General features: G+C 36.6%; 1 pseudogene; it reads left to right on the plus strand.

Annotated features, from left to right (window-relative positions):
• The first annotated feature begins 6,446 nt into the window (after positions 1-6,446).
• LOC120590286 (uncharacterized) lies at positions 6,447-6,565 on the plus strand (annotated as a pseudogene).
• The last annotated feature ends 8,198 nt before the right edge of the window (positions 6,566-14,763 follow it).

The raw sequence follows: 14,763 nt of genomic DNA on the forward strand, positions 1-14,763 counted from the left end.
CGTTGTTGTTGCTAACTGTACTAGTTCCCTTAATTTAGTCTTTATAGTCAGGGGTACAGTATTTGTCTCTTTTTTGTTCTTACATTTCTTTTCCCATGAAGATTTAATTTTTTTTACATAAAAATCTTACGTTCGAGTTGAAAAAAAAAATTAAGTATCAAATTTTTTGCCTTTGCTTTGAATAAAATCTCTTTTATTTTCTAGCTTTATGTTACTTGTATCAATAGACTTTTTCTATTTGTACCCCTGCAATCTTTTTGAACAGGTTTATTCTAAATTAATTTTACTAATATTTTGGCGTTTACGAATCTATAGTCATATCATGATAATGATAGCTACAATTTATTAAACTTTATGTATAGACACCATACTAGGATTATATACTAAACTATTATTCAGATAATAAACTTATATGTCAGTTAGGATTAGTTTTAACTGTGAAGGCCAAAAATCGAAAAGAATAGTGGCCTGAACAAGACAAATTAATTTCTTTCTCATGTAATTGAAGACCAGAGTTGGGCTGTCCAAAGTTGTGTGACAGCTCCTGAGTTATCAGGGACCAGCCTTCTTCTATCACATTACTCTGCCATCCTCAACACATTACTTCTACCTCGTGGTTCAGAGGGGATACTTGGAGGCCAGCAATCACTTCCAAATCAAATATATCCTTGTTGGGAACTTGTTTTATAATTGATGGCTTTGTAACTGATGGCCCAAATAATTAATAGTTTTTCTGCCTAAGCACCAAGTTTATAAATAGACAACAATTGTACTCAAATTTAGTTATGTACCTAAACAAAGAGAATATTTCTAGAATTCCTACTCCATTGCCTCATGTACATAGCCTCATCTCATCTTTACAGCAGCCCTTTGGGGTAGAGATTATTATCCCCATTTTGCAGACTAAGAAATAGAATTTAAGAGATCCAGAGATCACAGAACTCTCATGCGATTGAAACAAGATTCAAGCCAGGCCTGTGAGTCAAGGTGAGAGCATTTGTACTTTTAAAATGTATTGTCACAAAGGAGTTACCTTATAAACAATAGAATGGAGGTTTTTAATAAAGACTTAGAAACAATGGAATTAATTTAAAAATTCTTTTCAATCCTGCAAGTGGTTATTTATATATGTGTACTAAACTGTCTACATAGGCATGTATGTTTACTTGTCATGTGCCTGAATTGTGTCCCCATAAAATTCATATGTTGAGGTCCTAACCCCTATACCTTAGAATGTGACTGTATTTGGCAATAGGGTCTTTAAAGACATAATTAAGGTAAAATGAGTTCATATAGGGGGCCCTAATCCAATATGACTGAAGTCCTTACAGGAAAAGGAGTTTAGGAAACAAGCACAAGGACGACTAGAGGCCATGTGAGGACACAGGGAGAAGGAGGCCATTTGCAAGCCAAGGAGGGAGGCCTCAGGAGAAACCAACCCCGCAGATACCTTCTCTCTCTGTTTTATGCTTCCTGCATTATATAATCTGATGGATTTACAGCCTCCAGAACTGTGAGAAATTAATGTCTATCATTTAAGCCACAACATCAGTGATTTTGTTATAGCAACCCTGGCAAACTCATACATTATTTTTCGTTAGAGTTCAGCTCTTGTCTTTCTGGGCCTCCAAGTCTTCTTCTAGGTGGTATTAAGAAAACTGCCCCTAAGTAAATTAGGAGGAGAATAAACATTCATAAAATGCCTGTTTCGTCCTAGGTACTAATGAGTTAACATTTATTGAGAACTTATTGTGTTTCATACGCCCAGCTAAGCATTTTACATGGCTTATTTTATTAAATCCTCCACACAAAACTGCAAGTGATCTGCCCAAAGGCCCACAGCTAGAAAGTGCTGGAACCAAGTTTGAGCCAGAAGGTCTGACTGCACAGCCCCCATACTGTGCTGCCCCTCCCTACCTCTGCTCTTTCTGAAGGAGGTCCAGGGGAGGCTCATTGATGAGTACAGGGCTTTGTCTTTTCTGCTCCTTCCTCCGCTGCAGAATTGGCATGTCCTCACACAGTGCATCCTTTTATATTGGCTGTCCTTGCTCTGTTCAGTGTTCCATCCCTGTTCCTTCTTTTACAAAGATTTTTCTTCATCTGCTAGGCAAGGGAGAGAGGGGTTTGCAATTTGAGAAAAGATGCATCTTGCATTCAAACTGTTGTTTCTTTGGCAGGACACATCCTTTAAGCATTTGAAATCCTTGAACGCTTTTCTCTCCAGCAACTTATGGATTACTGTTACTTACTCAAAATTAACAATCCTTTGCAAGTATGGTTACCATCTCAGAAACCTTACTATCCATCACCATCCTTGGCTCCTTACAGCATCTCCTCTTTTCATACATTTAAATAGAATCCTCCTTCTTTTTTTATTGTAAGTCAGTTTATGCTACCTGAATTATATTATCTGATGTGCTCACAGTTCTTCCAGAAATAATGATACTGTAATACGTGGCCCGTTCCTCAGTCTTCAGAGCTGCATCACTATTTTTGAAAGTGGGCAAAAACATCAAATAGCTCAATCTAGTTTATTTTATGTATGGGAAAAAATGACTCAGTTTTGTTTTATAGTGGGCTGTGTTTTTTAAAAAGGCTATTAAATGCTGATCATATCTTTTATAATTTATACGGACTGGAATATGTCTCAGAGGGCTATGAACTATATTTCTGAGGAATTTTATGTCAATGGAACGATATGTGGCTGGCAAAGCATGTTAATAAATTGGATTCTGTCCTTATTTTAAGTTTTCTCATCCCTTTTCCACTTTGGCAGATATATGCAGACATACCTGAAACATTTCCTCATAAATAACATTCTAAATCTGGTATAAGAGGCAGCACAGTATAGTAAAAGTTTAGTTTGGGGAAACAGAAGGCCTTGATTTTTAAATGACCTTGGGCAAGCCATTCAAATTCTCCGACCCTCAATTTAGGCTATAAAATTAGAAAACTATGACAAAAAATTTAAAGGGCCCTTCTAAGTTTAAAGTTGATTCAGTGTGAACAAAAACAAAAATTTAAAAGAAATGCTATTATATGCATTTTTAAAGAATGTAAAATATGTATGAGTATAGGAAAAAAGTTGATTACTTAGCAATCATTTTTACTGGTTACTCTACCACATTTTAAGGCATACGCTATAAGAGAGGTAAAATATTTTGTAAAAATATTCAACTTAATATGCACACTTAATAACTAATCATTAATTGTATACTTTCTTTCCTAAATGTATCCCTCAATAATATGAAAGCAGGCGCATTGTAATGACTAATTTTTCTAAATGTGCAAATTAATATACTTTCTCAAGCACCAGCACCCAGCTAACTAAGAGGGTATGATATAGACATTGAGGAGAACAAAGGCTCTTGTAAGAATAAAATTATTACAAAAGAAGTAAACCCATTTCTGCTAGAAGAGACAACTGGGAATACGCCATATCAAAATGAAAACATATATAGCAGAATAATATTTGACATATTATAACTTCCTTTGGAGCATCACTGAATTTCTGTTCTTGTGTTCCCAGGACCATATTTTTTTGACTGCTCCAGCGACTAGAGACCTCAAAATGGTTAGTTTTTAGGAGGTGGAAGACAAAACGCTTAGTCCAAGTGTAAGCTAATGGACCACTTGAAGAGTGGCTAGTAGAGATAAGCACCCCCAAGGGTGGCCACGTGGTGATTCAGAGAAGGGAACCCTGTGCTTCACTGCCCACTGCCCCGCCCCCCGCCACTGAAGCCAGCTTAACTCCAGGAAGTGTGTGCACTGGGTAGGTCCAATGAGAGAGCCCCCAGAAAATTTGGAGAACGCAAGGTAGCATGACTTGTAAGGCTCAGGCAAGTCACTAAAACAAGCCAGATAGGAGATTCTCCCTTCATTCTGCAGCAGCTATAGAGTGGTGGTGGCAGGTCTAGGCTAAGACAAGCCTAGGACAGCCCCTTTGAAGGGCATGGGGAAGATCCTAAAGCTTTCCATAACCCCCCAAAAGGGAATGAATGACATAAGGGAAGGCTGATGCTCCCAAAGGAGCGCTGGGGTCAGGTGGAGGAAGACAAAATGCATAGAACTCTGGCTTCCACAGTGAGGTCACTAACAGGTACAAACAGTGTTGGAGCCAATGGGAAGAATGGCCTCATCTGGGCATCAGAAAGAATGAGTTGTGGCCCAGCAGATGCCAGCAGATGAAAGAACAGGCTGAACACAGCATCCCTCTCCTATTGTCCCATCATCACCCCCAGAGCCATAGCCAACCCTCCCCCCACCCCATGACTCTATAGCCAGCCTTAAATGGTTACATCCTTAGGAAGAAGGCAAAATCATGAGCTAACTGCAGTATAAATCTCAAATACCAGAGAAATGATCACAATTTCCATCATTAGGCAAAATGATGCCCAGAAATGTAAGTTTCATTATTAGAAGAAGAATGTAAGTTATATATGTTTACATACCTGAAAGTGGAATGTAATTATGGTATACAATGTACAAAGACACATAGCTCTAGAACCCAAATTTTAGAAATTGGGTGACTACCTTAAGGATAGACTTTTGTCCAGTGGTGAAAACATCCATTACATAAAGAGCATTCTTTTCTGGAATTCTTTTGGAGCTGTTAACCACTAGATATTTCCTTCTAATTATAAATTAATAAATTAGTTTTTAAATTATGATTATATTCATTTTCTAGGGCTGCTGTAACAAAGTACAACAAACTAGGTGCCTTAAACACCAGAAGTGTATCAACTCAGTTCTAGAGGCTAGAAGTCTGAAATCAAGGTATCAGCAGGGATGGTTCCTTCTGAGGCTTATGGGGGAAGAATCTGTTCCAGGCCTCTCTCCTTGGCTTCTAGATGGACATCTGCTCACTGTCTTTTCAAATTCTCCTTTTTATAGGGACACCAGTCATACTGGACTGGGCCCACCTAATGACCTTATCCTAACTTAACTGTGTTTGAAAGTAGTCTTCCAAATAAGGTCACATTCTGAGATACTGGGGTTTAGAACTTCCACGTATGAACTTCGAGAGGAAACAATTCAACCCCACAACAAGGATGACCTAGTTGGTGACAATTAGGCTATCAGAAAAAGAATTTGTTGTGTTTCTATGATTCATGCTATTGTATATATTCCATACGGATGCACCATAATTAATATCACGGAAGAGAATAGAAAGTGATATTTGTTTCTGGTTTAATTTAAGTGAGAAACCTATGATTTCTGATCTAATTTGCTTTGAAAATAAAAAATAATCATCAGTATAAAGATATTTGTGTGTATTATGGTGACTCTAAAACATTATCAATTTTAGTTACACCATTGTTTTATTTTGTGTACTACTAAGAAAGAAAACTGTGATGTGCTAGGCAGTTTCATTTTTCTGGGAAAGTCTTCCAGTGTATTTGTAGAGCTTAGATCTGGTCAAATCACCATCCTATAGAAAACGGCACCCTCATCCCCACTTCCTCATGTGACATATTACATGCTTGTTTGCTTATTTGTTCACTCTCTTTCTCTCTCCACTAGAATGGAAGTTCCATAAGAAGAAGAACTTGGTCATTTTGTTCACTGCTCTATCACCAGCGTTGGAAGAGGGCCTGATACATTGTAGACATTCAATTGTTATTTTCTGAATTTTTAAATAAATTTCATAGGTTTTATATCTCAAATAGAAGTATATTCATGTGTATGTATGTATATACTTTTATTATGTATATGAACAACTTTATCATGTATGCCATAAATTAAATATTATGTACATAAATCAGTATTTGTTTTATATGTTTTTTCATTTAAATATAATTGCTACTTCTCTTTGGGAAATTCGAATTGAGCAAAATCATTATAATGATCATATTTCTTTGCTCACTTGATATTAGCCCTGTCTGTAGAGAAGAGTGAATTTCGGTGATTAACCTGATACAAACTATTCTTTCTTCCTGACTCCTTTGTCCTTGAGTTGTGCCACTGTCCACTGTCCCAGGGGACGATAAGAGACTAGATACTCCTGTGCATATCAAGCCAAAACCCTGCCCCACTTAATCACCAGGTTACAGGCCTTCGCTCGGCCCTCAGACTGTGCTTTACAGAGCAGTTTCTCCTTCAAGGTCTGAAGCAGTCTTAACCAGACTCCATCTCGACAGGAATGGATAAGAGTCATGTGATTTTCCCCAGGCTTGCTCTCGCTTAGGGATGTTCCCTCTGGCATCACTGCTCATTGTGAGAAAAATTTAATAGAAATGGCAAAAAAGAGTCCCATTGGTGTTTTCAAATGGAGTTCGGCACCACTGTTACTGAACACATAATAATAATAATAATAACTCACACACTCATGACATGCTTACCACAGCCCTGGCACTGTGCTGAGTGCTAACATAGATCCCCTTGTGACTCCTCGGAACAATCCTACGTTAGCAAGCTGGATAATAGCCTCCCAAAGAGATCAGGTCCTCTATGGCCATGCCACTCTGAACAAGCCCAATCCCGTCTGATCTCGGAAGCTAAGCAGGGTCAGGCCTGGTTAGTAGTTGGATGGGAGACCACCTAGGAAGACCAGGTGCTGTGGGCGTAAAAATAAAAAATAAAGGATTGTAAGCTGACAAAGTTCTTGGAATCTGTGAGGTCAACCAAGGGTTGCCTCACCTAAAAAAAATTAAAAATTAAAAAAAAAAAAAAGATCAGGTCCTGATGACTGGAACCTATAAATGTTACTTTATTCAAAAAAGGAGTCTTTACAGGTTTGATTAAATTAAGGGTCTTGAGCTAGGGAGATTATCCTGGATTATCACCATGGGCCCTAAATGCCATCACAAGTGTCCTAATAAGGGAAAGACAGAGGGAAATCTGACACAGGCAGAAGAGGCGGAGGCAATGTGACCATGGAGGCAGAGATAGAAGTGCCAGCAGCCACCAAAACTGGAAGAGGCAAGGAATAGGTCTTTTCCTGAAGCCTCTGCAGGGAGTGTGGCTCTGCCAACACCCTAATTTTGAACAGTGATAATGATTTCAGATTTCTGGCATCTGGAACTATGGAAAAATTAATTTCTGTTATTTAAGACACCAAGTTTGTGTTAATTTGCTACAACAGCCATGGGAACTAATACTAATTCTGTTAGTCCTATGAAGATTTACAGAATCTTCATTTTAATAGGATGACTAGCCCACAGAATGGGAGAAAATATTGGCAAATCATATATTTAGTAAGAGATTAATATCCACAATATATAAACAATTCCTATAACTCAACAACAATAAAACAACCCAATTAATAAATGGGCAAAGAACTTGAATAGACATTTTCCCAAGAAGATATATAAATGGCCAAAATGTACGTGAAAAGATATTTAACATCATTAATCACTAGGGGAATGCAAATTAACATCACAACAAGATACCCCTTCACACCTATTAGGATGACTATCATTTAAAAAAAAATACTAAATGTTGGCAAGGATGTGGAAAAATTGGAACCCTGAGCATTGCTGGTGGGAATGTAAAATAGTGCAGCAATTGTGGAAAACAGTATGATAGTTCCTTGAAAAATTAAAAATAGAATTACTATCTGATCCAGCAATTTCATTTCTTAGTATATACACAAAAGAATTGAAAGCAGTATCTTGAACAGATATATATGCACTTGTGTTCACGGCAGCATTATTCATGAAAGCCAAAATATAGAAGCAACCCAAGTGTCCATCAACAGATCAATGGATAAGCAAAATGTGGTATATGCAATGGAATAGAATTCAGCCTTCAGAAGAAAACTTCTGACACATGCTGCAACATGGATGAACCTTGGAGACATTATGCCAAGTGAGATAAGCCAGTTAGTCACAAAAAAACAAATGCAGTAAGTCCTCACTTAACGTCATCAATAGGTCCTTGGAACTGCTACGAAAAGACATATAATGACATATTACCATAGGCTAATTGATATAAACAAGAGTTAAGTTCCTATAACATCTCATCAATGTTAAAATGAAACAACATTGAACAAAACGACATTATTCGAAGACCTGCTATACTATACAATTCCACTTTAGTAAGGTATCTAGATTGATCACATTCACAGAGACATAAACTAAAATGACAGTTACTAGGGGCTGGAGGAAGTGAGTGGGGAGTGGGGCGTTGTTAATGGGTGCCAAGTTTCAGTTTGAGAAGATGAAAAACATTCTGGAGATGGATGGTGGCGATGGTTGCACAACAATACGAATGTAATTAATGCTATTGAACTGTATACTTAAAAATGATCAGTTTTATGTGCATTTGCTATAATTTAAAAAAAAAAAAAAGGATACCTTGGCATAGAAAGCTTCAGGGAATCTTTACACAGTAAATTCTAGAGACAAAATTTGAAACTAAGTTTTCTGGTTTTAGGATCTGTGCCCTCAATTTCTAGGATGTGCTTTTGAGCCAGATCATGAGGAAAACTTCTTTTAAATTCCACTTCTGAATAATATTAAATAGTGGAATTTCAGAAATGATGATGAGATTCTCCTACTCCAAATATTGGTAAGAACCAAAATTCAATCTCCCAGCCACCTAACGATTCAGGAAACAAAACAGTGAGATTTAGGCCACATAGTTTCATAAATTCATTCAGAATCTATGATTTTTTATAACATGACCATGTCACACTTAATCTTTATTTTAAAAAATACATTATTAAATTAGAAAAGTAAACACTGAATTGGGGCTATCTAAGTCAGTGGTCTTATCCTTTTAGAAGCAGGAAGTACATAGATTTAAGAATGTTTTGCAAACCACTAGCTACTTAGTCAAATAAAGGCTTGCCTGCATATGCGCAACTCAATTTGCATTTCATGTTAAGAAGACCACAGAGCCAATCCCTTCTTCCATGGATCCTCTTAGTCGTATGAACCCCATGGTGAGAATCTTTGGTCTCCCAGTTCTGCTGATAAGAGATATTTTCAACAAAATATTAATCTACAAATTAAAATATTATTTGAAAGCTGTGGCTCAACTCGCTGAAGGACTGCAATACATTAGAAAGAGCACTGGATTTAGAGGAACAAAGGTTTAAAATGAGGCTCCTTATGTTGACCAGTTAGACCTGGTTTTATTCCTAAACAAAGTCATATATGTGAATGGTTTTGTGAATTATAAAGTGTAATACAATCTTGGCGCCATATTTAACTGCTTTCTAGCTTCATTACCAAGAAGAGGTGTTCTGCTTCTGAGAAACAATGAAACAAACTAGCTGTCTGTTCAAAGTAATGTAAAAACTTTAGTCCATGTATTATGTATATTTTTTAATTTTTTTTATGAATCAGGTATATATTTGAGATGAAATAAATGTTTCAGGTTCTAACTAAACAGGCAATTGAAACAGTTTTCCACTTTACTTTTTATCTGGTTTTTCAGTGGCGATTCCAAATATTAGAAATGCATTAAAATTTATGAGTGACTCTGACATACCCTAATTCATCCTCTGATATACACAGAGTTTTGTTTACCTGTGTAAATACTCACACACAAACACATCAACTCACAAATATTTACCAGCTTATAAAATATTACTAATGTTAGGATTCACCAAATGTCACAAGTAGGCCCTAGTTTCAAAGATTCTCAAAAGAAAGCAAAAAGGAAGAATTCACAGATAAAAATAATAGCTTGATAAAGATAATGAGATTTACTTTTTATTTACTAATGGTTAAAAATTATTATACTAAATAATAAGCATATAGAATCTGGGGCTAAAAAAAGTTGTAAAGTAAATACTTTACATACTTTTACCCTACCATGTATAGATTATTGTATTATATATAATATAAACTTATACGTCAGGACAATTAAAATTTGCCAAGGTCACTTTCATTCTTAGCAAAGATGTGTAACAAACAGTTATCACCTTATTTGTATATTTGTTAGAAATTGCATATACTTACTAGAGAATCCAATTTATAGAAAGGTAATAATGACTATACCATGTTGATATGATTGTGTCCGAAAAAGTGCTATACTCACGTAAGAAGTCAAGAAATATGGTTGAATAAGTGAATAAGCTCTATTTACTTAGAGGCACAATAGAAAAATGGTTAAGAATTTGAACTCTGGAGTCAAATTGCTTGGGTTAAAATTCCATCTCCGCCTCTATCAGTTGTGTAAACTTGAGCAAATTACCTAACCTCTCTGTGTCTTAATTTTCCTCTCTGTAGAGTGGGGCTAATAAGAATACCTGTTCCTATAAAAAGTGGAGCTATTCTGCCTGAAGATATTTCTCTCCTTGTGGTCTCACCACTCTCCAGTGGGGTAAGGATCATAGAACTTCTCTGCTTCTGGGATCCCACACATTTCTAGGGGTCTTGCTGCCTTTATCAGGATTCTTTCGCTCTCCTTCTCTTTCTTTTCCTGAAACCTGAGGAAACCACTTTCTAGTTTGGGGAGTATCTACTCTAACTAATTACAGTTGCCCCTCAAACAACATGATGGTTAGGGGTGCCAACCCTCCAACACAGTAAAAAAAATCCATGTATAACTTTTGATGCCCTAAAATTTAACTTCTAACAGCCTACCATTGATCAGAAGCCTTGCTGATAACATAAGCAGTTGATTATCATATATTTTGTATATCATATGTGTTATGTACTATATTCTTGCAATAAAGTAAGCAAGAGAAAAGAAAATGTTATTAAGAAAATTATAAAGAAGAGTAAATATATTTTCACATTTATTGAAAAAAATCCATGTAGTCAAACTGTTCAAAGGTCCACTGTACTTTCTCCACCCTGGGGAATCTTCTCACTGTTCAAAGGTCCACTGTACTTCTTCCACCCTGGGGAATCTTCAGCCTTCGAGGGTCTGCATTTTTGTTTTACAAAAGCAGCCAGCCTAGGAACTTTCTGGATTTTCTTCCCTCCCTGCTTACCTTGAGGACCTGAGCATAACTGGGCTTCCAGCTAGGCTGTGGGAGATATGGGGGTCAAGGAAAGAGCAGGATGCCATCAAAATATCTAGTTAAGCAGTTTTCTATTTATTATGAGGAGATGATTTGATTTTTTATCTGTCTGCCCCATTAGACTGTAAATTCTACGAAGGCAGAACCCACATCCATTTCCCCTTGCTACTGTAACCAGGCAGCTCACCCAGTAACTGGCACATGGTGGATACTCAATAAAGATTGAAAGAGTAAATTAACTGCTGGAGCTGCAGAGAGAACACGTGTAAACCACTCATTTGTCCAAATCTTTGACAAAATGACACTTTAACCATCTGGAATTCTCATAAATTCTCCTATGTCCTTTTGCAGATTTTCCAGCGGTTCTCTCTTAACTGTCAGTAAGTATTACTTTAGATCTTATCTAACTCTTCTTTTAAGGATGTCTATTTCTTCTAATATGTTTTTTGCAGAAATGGCTTATCACTTAGTCAAAACTCTTTGCTGTATTGCTCTTAGTAATATTTTTCTTTCCTTATATACCCTATCAGGCAAGGGACACAAAAGAAAAACTAAACAAATGGGACCACATCAAACAAAAAATTTTGCACAGCAAAAGAAACCATAAAAAGAAAAAGAAAACCTACTGGATGGAAGAAGATATTTATCAATGATACATCCAATAAGGGGTTAATATCCAAAATTTATGAAGAGCTCATACTACTCAACACCAAAAAAAAAAACATAACAGTCCTGGGCAGAGGACCTGAAGAGACATTTCTCAAAAGAGGACATATAGATGGCGAATAAACATATAAAAAAGATGCTCAATGTCACTAATCATCAGAGAAACACAGATTAAAACCACAATGAAATATCACTTCGCACCTGTCAGATTGGCCATCATCAATAAATCAACAAAAACAAGTGTTGGTGAGGGTGTGGAGAAAAGTGAACCCTTGTGCATTGTTGGTGGGATTGCGAATTGGTGCAGCCACTATAGAAAACGGTATGGAGATTCCTCAAAAATTGAAAACAGAACTACCTTATGACCCAGCAATTCCACTTATGGGTATTTATCTGAAGAAGTACAAAACACTAATTCAAAAAGATATATGCACTCCTATGTTCATTGCAGCAGTATTTACAATAGCCAAGATACGGAAGCAATCTAAGAGCCCATCAATAGATAAATGGATAAAGAAGAAATAATATATATATACATATATATATATATATAATGGAATATTAGCCATAAAAAAGAATGAAATCTTAACCATTTGTGACAAGATGATGGACCTAGAGGTTATTATGCAAAGTGAAGTAAGTCAGACAGAGAAAGACAAATATTATATGATTCCACTTATACGTGGAATCAAAAAAAAACCAAAATAAAATAGAAACAGACTTAGACACAGAAAAAACTGATAGTTGGCAGATTTTCTTGGGGGCGGGGCATTGTGGGCTGGGTGGAAAATGTGAAGGGATTAACAAGTACAAATTGGTAGTTACATAACAGTCACGAGGATGTAAACTATAGCATAGAAAATACCATCAATAATATTGTAATAACTTTGTATGATGCCAGGTGGGTATTAGATTTATTGGGAGGATCGCTTTGTAAATTATATAAATGTCTAACCACTATGCTGTACACTTGAAACCAATATAAAATATTGACTGTCAACTGTAATTTAAAAAAACAAACCTTTTCCCATAGCTCTTCGTGTACTTGAAAACATTCAGGTCATTCCTCTACTGGCTTTTCCATGCAACCAATAATTCAAACTTTATATAATGTTTTCTTCACAAACCTACTTTTTCATTACTTTAAGATTGGGGGTGGTATTTTTTTCTGGTTTCAGCCCAATTTCTTCACGTTACTTCCTAAATATAGAGTCCAGAAGTGAAAACAGCATCATTGTCATTGCTGGTTGCATAACCTGGTTGCTTTGCATTCATTCCTTCCTTAAAACATACTAGCAAGTGCTCACAGCACACTGATTGTGGGGAGCCTGGCTCACGAACTATTAGCTTGATAAAACGAGATCAGATCAAAGCCTAAGTCTGATATTTCCATTCCTATGAACTTGAGCAAGTGACAATGTTGTGCAGTAATCCCTGCCCTGATCTTAGTGGGTTGTTGGTAGATAAATGAGTTGATGCAGTTAGAACAGTAGCTGGTCCAAAGCATGGGTTCAATAAATATTAGTGATGATTTCTGTTGTTATTGTTGTCATTATTTCTATATTGGATTAATCTAATTTACTCTCACCATTTATATAACCTCATTCTCAGCAAGCAACTTTTTTTAATACAAGTTTTCCCACCTACTCACCATGTAACTAAGGGAAATGTAATTGATGCATCTGAGTTTCTGAGTCATTTATCAACTGATTATAATTATAGAATCATGGGTCGAAATGAAAATTAAATAAGATAATGTTCTTCATTTTTATGTGTGTTCAATAACATTCTCTAATAATATTTTTGTTACACAAAATTTGGCAGAGACATAGTGATGTCTCCAAGAAATGAACTTATACAGGCCGAGAAGGTAGCATTTTCACTAAGGAATATTTTATTCCTTAGCTGCCATTGTCCTTAGTATTTAATAGATAATTTCAAGAGCCACCGTGGAATTTCAATTTAAGGGAAATGGTTTCTCCCTCCTTTCCTACCTTTCTTTTAGCAAGCATTTTTTTTTTTAACCTATTAAATGACTACAGAACAAACTAAATGTCTCCCTGGAGGGACCTCCTGAGAGAAAGCTTCCCAACCCCTCTCTCCAGGGCAGCATTTTCTAAGTAAATTTGAGAAACTCTAGAACTGTTGCTAGAAGAATCATAATTCACAGCCCAGCTTCAGGCTGCCAACCACAAGGCCCTGTATAGATGACATATGTCTCCACGTATGCCCAGAGTGCGCACACCAAAGCTAAATCTTCAGAAGCCGCATCCTGCCAGAGGACGACTGATTACCATGCAGAACGCCCAAGGCAGCACAGATCCCAAACTGATCATCAAGCAGTTCCACAAGCAGAACACCAAGGTTCTGTCGTTCTGCTTCATCGTCCTCTCATGCTCTGCTTCAGCAGAGTGTGGCAGGGCCAGATGCCTGAGATCTGACATCGAAGCGCCTGACCCAGGCTCCAGAAGAGCGCAGACAGCATCTTTTCTCACTCCGGTCTCCTGGGGCCGCTGAATCAGAGCACTGAATCAGATGGTGCTTGCTGCAACGCCATGAATATGTCCTTCATTAATCCTGTTTCCCATTTTATGTTGACCAGTTTGTGGTCTTATAAAAAGCTCACTTGTTTAATATGCTGTTCAAATTCCTATTTCCCAAAGAAAACTGGCATCGACATAGATGTGAACGTCTTTCATGTAATACCAGTGACTAATGCAACACCATATCATAAGCTCTCTCGTGCCCAAAATCATCTCAAGTATGGAAGGAAAGTTTAGTTTTAGAAGATGCTTAAATATTGGTATATCACACCAATGGACTGAACTTTTAAATAATAATTGTGATAGATACTAAAAAGGAATTTGATCAACATCAGTACCTATTCCTAATAAAATCATGGATAGAAATGAGAATGAAAAGATACTTTCTCACAATGACGAAGACTATGTAGTTTAAATCAGAATGGAACATCGTACTTAAGGTAAGAACTAGAAACAGTCCCATGAAAATCCAGAATAAAATAAAGGAGCCCAATATATGATTACTATTTAATATTTTAGGTAGCCTTTAACAATATAATGAGATCATGAAACAAAAATTAGATGCATAGGTATAGACAAGAAAAAGATAAAATTATTATACCTTGTAGTCAGGGGCCCCCAACCTCCCAGGCT

This window comes from Pteropus medius, unplaced genomic scaffold (genome assembly GCF_902729225.1).
Source record: "Pteropus medius unplaced genomic scaffold, Ma_sr-lr_union100, whole genome shotgun sequence".
In the NCBI taxonomy this organism is placed as follows: Eukaryota; Metazoa; Chordata; class Mammalia; order Chiroptera; family Pteropodidae; genus Pteropus; species Pteropus medius.